This window comes from Nicotiana tomentosiformis, chromosome 3 (genome assembly GCF_000390325.3).
Source record: "Nicotiana tomentosiformis chromosome 3, ASM39032v3, whole genome shotgun sequence".
Classification (NCBI taxonomy): domain Eukaryota; kingdom Viridiplantae; phylum Streptophyta; class Magnoliopsida; order Solanales; family Solanaceae; genus Nicotiana; species Nicotiana tomentosiformis.
Genome location: NC_090814.1, coordinates 75,570,135 through 75,581,244, shown reverse-complemented (window position 1 = coordinate 75,581,244; position 11,110 = coordinate 75,570,135).

The following is an 11,110-nucleotide window of genomic DNA, read 5'->3' as shown; positions in this document are numbered from 1 at the left end:
GGTCCAAGACTACCCACACATAAGCATAATAGTAGCTACGCACAGACTCTCGTCACCTCGTGCGTACGTAGCTCCCACAAATAGAAACACATAATGATTTGATTCACCTATGAGGTTAATTCCCTCATACAAGGTTAGAGAGGAGACTTACCTCACTCCGACGTTCCAAAACCGGCTCCAACGCCTCCCTAACACCTCAAATCGGTGACCGCCGATCCAAAACTAGTCAAATAAGACGCAACCCAATCAAAATATACTCTAATACTCATAATTAATCAATTTATAATAATTTCCAACTCCGCTCGAAAATCGATAAGGCAACCCTCGGGCCCACGGGCCCGGATTCCGAAAATTTTCGAAGACAAACACTACCCATAACACTACGAACTCAAATATAAAATTTATTCTCAATTTCATGCTCAAATTCGTGATCAAAATCCAATGATACCAATTTCTAGGTTTTTCTTCAAAATCCTAAATTTCTACAAATTTTCATGTTTGAATCCATGTATAAATCTTGTATTTAACTTATACTATGCGTGAATCACTTACCTTGACATAGATGATGAAAACCCCTCCTTGAAGCTCTCCAAAATCGCCCCAACCAAGTGAAAAATGGGGAAAAAATGAGCCAAGTCCCGTTCTTAAATCAATCTGCCCAGCCCGACCTTCGCACCTGCGGAAATTCCATCGCAGGTGCGGCTCCAGCTCGGCCCAACAAATCCCCGCATCTGCGCCCTATGTAGCGCATCCGCTTCTGCGGTCACCAAGCGCTCGCTCACCTGCGGCCCTCATGGCTGCTTCTGCGGCCCTCATGGCTGCTTCTGCGACCCTCATGGCCAGCCTCCGCTTCTGCGACCCTCAGGGCTGCTTCTGCGGCTCCGCACCTGCGGCCCTAACCTCGCAGGTGCGGTTACACCAGAAGACAGCAGCCTCAACATTTCTTCCAAGTCCAAACTCGATCCGTTAACCATCCGGAATCCACCCGAGGCCTCGGGACCTCAATCAAATATACCAACACGTCCCAAAACACATTACGAACTTAGTCGAGCCTTTAAATCACATCAACCAACGCTAAAAACATGAATCACCCTCCAATTCAAACTTAATGAACTTTGAAACTTTAAATTTCTACAATCGATGCCGAAATCTATCAAATCATGTCTGATTGACCTCAAATTTTGTACACAAGTCACATTTGACATTACAGACCTACTCCAACTTCTGAAATCGAAATCCGATCCCGATATCAAAAAGTCCACTCCCGGTCAAACTTCTCAAAAACCTTCAAATTTCTAACTTTTGCCAAATGACCCCAAAATGACCTACAGACCTCCAAATTCACATCCGGACGCGCTCCCGATACCAAAATCACCTTACGGAGCTATTCCCAGACTCGGAATCCCAAACGGACACCGATAACATTGAAATGCATTTCAACCCAAATTTATGAATTTTTTTCAAAAATGCCAGCTTTCCACAATAGGCGCCGAAACGCTTCCGAGTCATCCAAAACTCGATCCGAACATACGCCCGAGTCCAAAATCATCATACGAACCTGTTGGAATCTTCAAATCCTGATTCTGAGGTCGTTTACTTAAAAATCACACCTTAGTCAATTCCTCCAACTTAAAGCTTCCGAAATTAGAATTTTCTTTCCAAATTAACTCCGAAATTTCCCGAAACTCAATTCCGACCACACGTACAAGTCATAATACCTGAAGTGAAGCTGCCTATGGCCTCAAACCGCCGAACGATGCGCTAGAGCCCAAAACGATCGGTCGGGTCGTTACATTCTCTCTCACTTAAACATGCGTTCGTCCTCGAACGTGGTAAGAGCTGCTCTGAAGTTGTCCGAAATCATTGGTCAACACCTCGTGCACCTACCCGTGCTACCACAACCTTGTTGAGCACTTTAGCTTGAACCAATATGAAGATTTTCCTCTTTATTTAGTCAAGTAAGTCTTAGAGTCAAATTCCAACATCCGAAATTCTCCACCAGGCCTGTTTCCAACATACGAACATTGTATCAATCACTACACACTACACCAAACACGATTGTGTACCCTTACTAAATTCTTACCATGCACCACATAATTCACATGACCATAATAATATCCTCCGATAACAATAGCCGAAATTTCACGAATCTGATGCCCACAATACACTTCATGACACGTATAAGTCCTGTTCGAACTCTTGAAATGCTGCCACGACGGAAGAGATGTGCAGAAATTCATAACCAACTGCCGAGTCAACAAATCATTGGGTTTCTTATCTTGACAAGAACCATTACCTCATTATGAACCAAATAACGATATTTGCTCTCTAATATGCTTCATATAAATCTGATCGCACTGATCCCAGGTCCAAAAATCTCGTCTCACCCAGTACAAGTCGTTCCGGCAATAAGCCACCACAAACACTACCAAAGGTCTCATATGATTCCACCATGTGCCAACAATCCACAAACTCGCATACAATACATAAGGAAAAATGAACTCCGGAAAGAACTGCTCAACCCACGTGACTAATTAAACAACCGAAAAGGTGTCATGAATCTTTTTCAGAAAATGCGGGACAAAACACATAGGAATAGATATAGGGAACTGTGCTCAACATCACACTGTTGCGACGTACAACCCGATCCAATCATGATACCCGTGGCGGCGTGCCACCCGATCCAATCAACACATCCGTGGCGACGTGCTACCCGATCCACACATAACAATCTAAAGGAAACACACATCGAGCTGCAATGCTTATACTCACGAAGTGCCCGAATATCAATCATAAGCACGCCAAGTGCATAATACAAATCCTGGGGAGACGGGTAGCGTCACGTGCTATAAAACTCAAGCACAACTAAGGTGCGATATATGATCTGTATCTCGAGAGCCATCCTGCTCACATAACACCACAAACTATACGGGATCTCAATACGAGTGCGAATAATCAAACTGCCTCATAACCCACATAGCACAATAGAGACTACACGGAAGGGCCGACAACAGAAATATCATCCAAGGCCCGAAGACCCCTCCGAAAACAACGCTATGCTGAAATGAACACATCCGGCCTGATATAGGGCCCACATTCACGTTTAGATCCATCCACAGACCTTAAAGTCAATTCTGATCGTACCGCACTGGGCTAATAACTTTTCAAGGATCCACAAGACCCCTTTTCCCATGGCACACAAGAACAACCATCAAATCCGAAACAAACTTCCACAATTCACAACCAACTGAATAGAGCGCCTTTTAGGCCTAAACTCTCACATTAGCGATAATACCAAATCTCCATACTTGGTTTCAAATCTTTAATCAATCAAGTGACTACATGTCACACTTATATAATCTTCCTGTGGGATACGCTCCCACGACCTTCCGCACCAGGTAACAAGTCTGCACATCCATACCACCAGCCACACTAATGCTATAAAGCAAATCAAGAAGCCGCAAATCAGTACACAAAGCCTCTTACATAGGACACCGATCTTAGGTGACGCTAAAGACAATACCAGCTGATTCTAACCATCTGAATTCTTCCCTGATTATCCGAGATCGTGACATTCTTGTCAACACCGAACCTCAACCTTGATCCTTAGCTTCCAATTCCCCATGCCGCTCACTGCACCTAACATGCCAATACGTGAGAGTACCAGAATTCCATAATAACCCCTGATCCACTAATAGGATAAATACTTCATCATATAGAAACCTTTTACTTAGCTCATTTCAGAAGAACCAATGCAACACGCAACTAAATTCCCAAACCGTAGAAAATACAACCTCATGTCGTAATCTAAACTACCATAACTCTTCCGGAAATCCCTTTACACAACAAAGCCATACGAATTGAATACCTCCCAAATCAACCAAGTTGTGGTGGCGCTCAAGCCCAAGTGTACAACCACAAACTACATGTATAACTTCACGCTGGAGAAACTAGTCGCTGCCATAACCGTGCTGACTCAACCATTACCAACCGAGCCACTTCTTCTAATTTACTCAGGACTTGCCCTAGAAATAATAATAGCTCCATTCAAAACATCATGAACCCAAATCCGCACTCATCCTGAGTGACCTTATTTCACGAGACCACGTTGTCTCCAAAACCCATGAACCATCTCATACCCTCCTTATGCGCATATTCGCATCGTCAACTGGTACACCCATTCTGAAAATCCCTCTATGAATCCGAAGTTATTTTCTCCCATTCCTCCAATGTCACACCGTATAACGAAGATAACGTAGAACACTCCAATCCACTTTTCATAATCCACTGCAAAAGCTCAATACTTAACCATACTACTGGCTCGAAATTCTTAGGCACCACACTTTGAATCTTTGAACCCACTAGAACCATTGTTGAGAGTCACCCACTCTGACTTGTTTCTAATTATGATCAAACTCCAAGGCCCTGCTAGCATATGAACACCTTCTCAAAGAAGCACTCGGCTGACTCACTTTCCTTGTACATCACATCTACACGAAGCATAAACCCCGAGTCTTCCCAAAGCCTAAACGTGAATCGATAAGGCCAATTATAGCACACATTCCTCAAATCCTTGGCTCAAATCACCACTGATGTTCTCTTCCTTAGTCGTAACAAACCACCAATATGCCGATAACTAGAAACCTCACAAGTAGATAACCATGCAATCCAATCGTAGGCGGTGGGGCTCTCCCACTTAAGCTTGAAGCTACTATTACATGACCCTGGAACCTACCATGATTCCTTCTTCCTTACTGACATGACCTCGTGCAACCGACCCTCCAAATTCCTCGAAATCTTCCTGTTAACCATTTCATGAACGCTCTGAATCACTAGCCATATTTACATATTCGACCTCTTATCGGATAGCCAGTAAAATTCTTCGTAGGAGCTTCGTCAACACCACGCAACCGCTAACCTGCTCACAGGAGATAACCCACCTGTGGAAACTCCATGCCGACATCATCCAATGCTGCTGCACTGGGTACAATTACTACAAAATCAGTAACCCATCCTGAGCCCGTGCTCATTCACCAGCTGTACAAGCCCGTTCACTCCTCATGGACATCAATTAAAGGTGCGACAATAAATTCCAATCCAAAGTCATGTTGTATCCTTCTTTATACCATGCAACTCCTTTTCGCCGTATCCAATCCTTCTTTGTATAGCAACCAATATTCCAAATTAAGTTCGTGGACTTAGTCACTATCCACCATGAGTTCCAAATCACTCTAAACTTTTCGCAACGCGTGTAGCTATCCTACAATAGAACCCATATGCTACTCTGCCACTCTCCTACTTTGGTCAAACCCTCTCCTTTAAGCAACTACTCGACTTCTGCCTCTCACACTTGGCCTTCTAGAAACTTAACCGCGACAAGACACCTCCCACATTTCTTTCCTCATCCTCCACCGCCCAGCTGTTGCCTTAAATCAAAATCTATATCTGTAGCACTTGAACCAATCGATCGGTACCAACTTCAAACCTTTCCGAAGATCGTCTTCCTCGAGCCATCAATACTAGAAACACCGATTCGATTCCAAAATCGCTACACCCTGTTATTTCTTACAACCGCTTCTCCGACACCATTTTACAATACCCCGCCCCGAAGGCGAATTGAAGAAGACCACAACACCGACGAACTTAACGCATCCAATCCAAGACGATGACACCACATCACAGATGAAAATTCCATCACGCTCGAAAATACCAAGTTTCGTTACTCCATCAACCCAAACCTGAACATTCTTAGTCCGAATGTCTTTCCTCCATTGGAAATAAAACACTGAACCCTTGAATCATGTATTGAGAAAAACCTCCTTTTAAATCATTCACTGCCTCGACGCATAGACAAGCATCCTACCATTACACCAACACTATGCGATAGCAACGCACGAATCATCATAACAATCAGTGCCAAATCTCAAACCATAGGTAATACAAATATTGAGCTGCAACGACAGAACGACCTTCCGCAAGGCGACAACAATAGCCCAATCAAATACGCAGGGAGAAACATCCTGCACCACATTTGTAGTACCATTAAAATTCCTCGATTCCTAATTTATAACAAGCGCTTCACATCGCATAAGACTGAATAGGAAAGGAATGAACGCATAAGCCTCAAAGGAATCAAATCGCACGATGAGGAATCAAGGAGGGAAGTGCTCCTAACAGTCCTGTAGACTCTCGAAGATAAGTACATATGTCTCCGTACCGATCCGCAAGACTCTACTAGAATTGCTCATGATCCGTGAGACCTAAGTGAACCTAGTTCTCTGATACCATGTTGTCACGACCCAAAATCCATTGAAGGTCGTGATGGCGCCGGACACCGCTGTCAGGCAAGCCAAAAATAAATACTTAATTTGGTTCTCATTTTAATTTTCTTGAAATCATATTTCCTTCAATTAAATAGTAAAAGATGATATTTATAGAGTAAATAATAATATTTTTAACAATTCCAATACAGTGCAACCCATAATTGCCCCAAAACCCGGTGTCACAAGTGCATGAACATCAACTAGGAATATAAAATAATGTACAGCGTCCGTACGGAATACAAATTGAACAAAAAAAATATAAATACTCTGAGGAAGACTTTGTTGGCTGCGGATCGTACTATGGAATGCAGATCACCTAAGTCTCTGCATGCCTACAAGCCTCTGCTCCCACGAGGCCACTAGACATATATGTACCTGCACAAAAGAATGTGCAGCAAAGGTAGTATGAGTACGTAAATCAACGCGTATCCAGTAAGTATCCTGCCTAACCTCGAAGAAGTAGTGACGAAGGGTCGACTTCGACACTTACTATGGGCAATAAATAAAATATCAATGATATAACTAAGCATGGATTACGTAGAACGGCTGTAAGCTCAATATTATGAAATAAGTGAATAATTCTTTTGTTAATAAGAAATTTCCAAATTTATTTTTTATCGTTTATCAATTTGTATCTCAGGACAATGAAGCAATATCAATTATCATAAATTTCAAAGCAACCGATTCAATCATGCGCAAATCATGCCGAGGTCGTACGGCCTGATCCAACATAATATTTAAACTGTGCACTGCCGAGGGTCGAACGACACGAACCATAGATGCATCTATCTCCTACCGAGGCGTTCGGCCCGCTCCACAAAAGAGAAAATACATTAAACAACCAATTCAAGATTTATTAAGGGGCAAATATTCCAAAATTTTAAATTCTCATTAAACGGTCAAGTAAATGAAGTTTAACCTTTTTACAATTCCTTTATCGAGTTTCTAAATGTCTTAAACAATTAAATTAACAAGTAGGGCGCAAACATCGCAAGTACAACATGATATGGGTCCTAGACTACCCAGACATAAGCATAATAGTAGCTACACATGGACTCTCATCACCTCGTGCGTACGTAACCCCCACAAATAGAAACACATAATGATTTGATTCACCTACGGGGTTAATTTCCTCTTACAAGGTTAGAAAAGAGACTTATCTCACTCCGACGTTCCAAAATCGGCTCCAACATCGCCCTAACACCTCAAACCGGTGACCGCCGATCCAAAACTAGTCAAATAAGATGCAACCCAATCAAAATATACTCTAATACTCATAATTAAGCAATTTATAACAATTTCCAACTCCGCTCGAAAATCGATAAGGCAACCCTCAGGCCCACGGGCCCTGATTTCGAAAATTTTCGAAGACAAATACTACCCATAGCACTACGAACTCAAATATATAATTTATTCTCAATTTAATGCCCAAATTAGTGATCAAAATCCAAGAATACCAATTTCTAGGTTTTTCTTCAAAATCCAAAATTTCTACAAATTGTCATGCTTGAATCCATGTATAAATCTTGTATTTAACTCACAATACACGGGAATCACTTACCTTGACATAGATGATGAAACCCCTCCTTGAAGCTCTCCAAAATCGCCCCAACCAAGTGAAAAATGAGGGGAAAATGAGCCAAGTCCCGTTCTTAAATCAATCTGCCCAGCCCGACCTTCGCACATGCAGTCAAATAGCCGCTTTTATGGCTCCGCACCTGCAAACATTCCATCGCAGGTTCGGCTCCAGCTCGGCCCAACCAATCCCCGCATCTGCACCCCATGTAGCGCATGTGCACGTCCGCTTCTGCGGTCACCAAGCACTTCTGCGCTCGCGCACCTGCGCGTTTATGCCTGCTTCTGCGGCCCAGGCCTTTTTGGCCAGCCTCCGCTTCTGCGACCCTCATGGCCTCTTTTGTGGCTCCGCACCTGCGGCCCTAACCTCGCAGGTGCGGTTACACCAGAATACAACAACCTCAACATTTCTTCCAAGTCCAAACTCGATCCGTTAACCATCCGAAATCTACCCGAAACCCTTGGGACCTCAACCAAATATACCAACACGTCCCAAAACACATTACGAACTTAGTCAAGCCTTTAAATCACATCAACCAATGCTAAAAATACGAATCAACCTCCAATTCAAACTTAATAAACTTTGAAACTTCAAACTTCTACAATTGATGCCGAAACCTATCAAATCACGCCCGATTGACCTCAAATTTTGCACACACGTCACATTTGATATTACGGATCTACTCCAACTTCCGGAATCAGAATCTGACCACGATATCGAGAAGTCCACTCCCAGTCAAACTTCTCAAAAACCTTCAAATTTTTAACTTTCACCAAATGACCCCAAAATGACCTACAGACCTCCAAATCCACATCCGGGCGCACTCCCAATACCAAAATCACCTTACGGAGCTATTCCTAAACTCGAAATCCCAAACGGACATCGATAACATTGTAATGCACTTCAACCCAAATTTATGAAATTCTTCCAAAAATGCCAGCTTTCCACAATAGGCGCCGAAACGCTCCTGAGTCATCCAAAACTCGATCCGAACATACGCCCGAGTCCAAAATCATCATACGAACCTGTTAGAACCTTCAAATCCCGATTCCGAGATCGTTTAATCAAAAATCAAACCTTAGTCAATTCCTCCAACTTAAAGCTTCTGAAATTAGAAATTTCTTTCCAAATTAACTCCGAACTTTCCCGAAACTCAATTTCGACCACACGTACAAGTCATAATACCTGAAGTGAAGCTTCTCATGGCCTCAAACCGCCGAACGATGTGCTAGAGTCCAAAGCGACCGGTCGAATCGTTAGAGAAAATTTCTCGAAACTTAGGGAGTTATGGGATGAATATGAAGCTTTAGCTCCTTCTCCTTCATGTGGATGTCCTGAATCCAAGTAGCATGCAGAACACTATCAACTACAGAAATTGTATCAGTTTCTGACTGGTTGAAATGACTCCTTTGATAATGCTAAAGATCAAATTCTTATGATTCGACCACTTCCAAATGTCAATCAAGCCTATGCTATGGTAGTTAATGTTGAAAGTCCAAGGAAAAACAATGCAGCTCTGAGTGCTGGTATTGGTAATTCTACAGTGCTGATGAGTAAGGCTAACTTTGTGAATGGAAATAGTAGTTTTAAACCTAGAAACAACCTTGGGAGGTCTACACTACAATGTGACTACTGTCACCTGAAAGGTCATACCAAGGACACTTGCTATAAGCTTCATGGATATCCTGCTGATTTCAAGGCCAAGAGAAGAGGTTATTCATGTCCTCATGTGAACAATGCATCCACTGCCCCAGGATTTCAAACTCCCGACCCTTCTCAACTTATTCCTCAGTTCTCCTCCCCTACTCCAGTTTTTACTCAAGAACAATATAATCAGATCCTGCAAATGCTGAGCAAAGGAAAGAAGGTAGAATCTGTGGCAAATGCAGCAACTATGAACAACACAGGTACTATAACAACCTTCATGTCTCATCTAGTTAATGGTAACTGGATAGTAGACACAAAAGCCTCCAATCATATGGTACATAATTCCAAGCTACTAAGTGAAATCAAGGATCTGACTAATATAGATAGTAATAAAGTTCATCTCCCTAATGGTGAGCAGATTGCTATCAGTCATACTGGTGTTTCCACAATCTTCAAAACTAAATTATTACAGAATGTCTTATACACTCCAGACTTCAAATACAACTTGATGTCAGTCTCAAACCTTACAAAGGAGTTGAGATGCCTTGTTGCATTGTTTCCTGATTTTTGTCTTTTTCAGGACCTCTTGAGTGGGAAGGTAATGTGGATTGGTATAGAAGAGTGTGGGCTCTACATCCTGAAGCCAAATGTCTCTAAGGACTCAGTGCAGCTGCAAGATGCAAAGCAAAGTACCAGTCTAGTATCTTTTGTAAATACTGTCTCTAGTTCTAGTAACAATAAGGCAGTTCATACTAGGTCTACTAAGAATTGTATTGTGTCTTTGTGGAACAAGAGACTAGGGCATGCACCTCTGAAAGTTCTACAAAAGATTAGTAGTTTACTTCATGTTCCTATGCAAGATCACCATTGTACATTGTGTCCTATTGCTAAGCAATCTAGACTGCCATTTCCTCACAATACTTCTTGTTCTGCTCATCCTTTTGAACTTGTGCATGCTGATGTCTGGGGACCATATAAGGTCCCAACTCATGATGGTAAGAGATATTTTATGACATTGGCGGATGATTTCTCCAAGTACATCTGAATCTTCTTAATGAACACTAAAGCAGAATCTAGTGTTGTGTTAACACTACAAATAAAGACTTTAGCGACGGACTAATTCCATAGCTAAATAGTATATTTCCGTTGCTAAATAGTATATTTCCGTTGCTAAACAGGTTTAGCAACGGATTAGCGACGAATTTGTGTCCATCGCTAAAATGCTCGTAGCTAACCCCTTAGTAACGAAAAATTTGAATCCGTTGGTAAGTTAGCAACGAATTAGCTACGGTTTGTATCTGTAGCAACTGTTAGTGACAACACATATCCGTCACAATTCTCATCAATTCTGTCGTCATATCTACAAGTCATTTCGTTGTCAGATTTAATTGGCGACGAATATTTTCCGCCGTTAATCCGTCGCTGATATTATTGAGACATTTCTGCCTTTCTTTTGGCGACGCAATTCTTTTGTCGCAAATCTGTCGCAGCATGTTATTCTATATTAGTTATATCTACAAAGAAAATTCGTCACAAATTATATTTTTTATTTTTTATATAATAA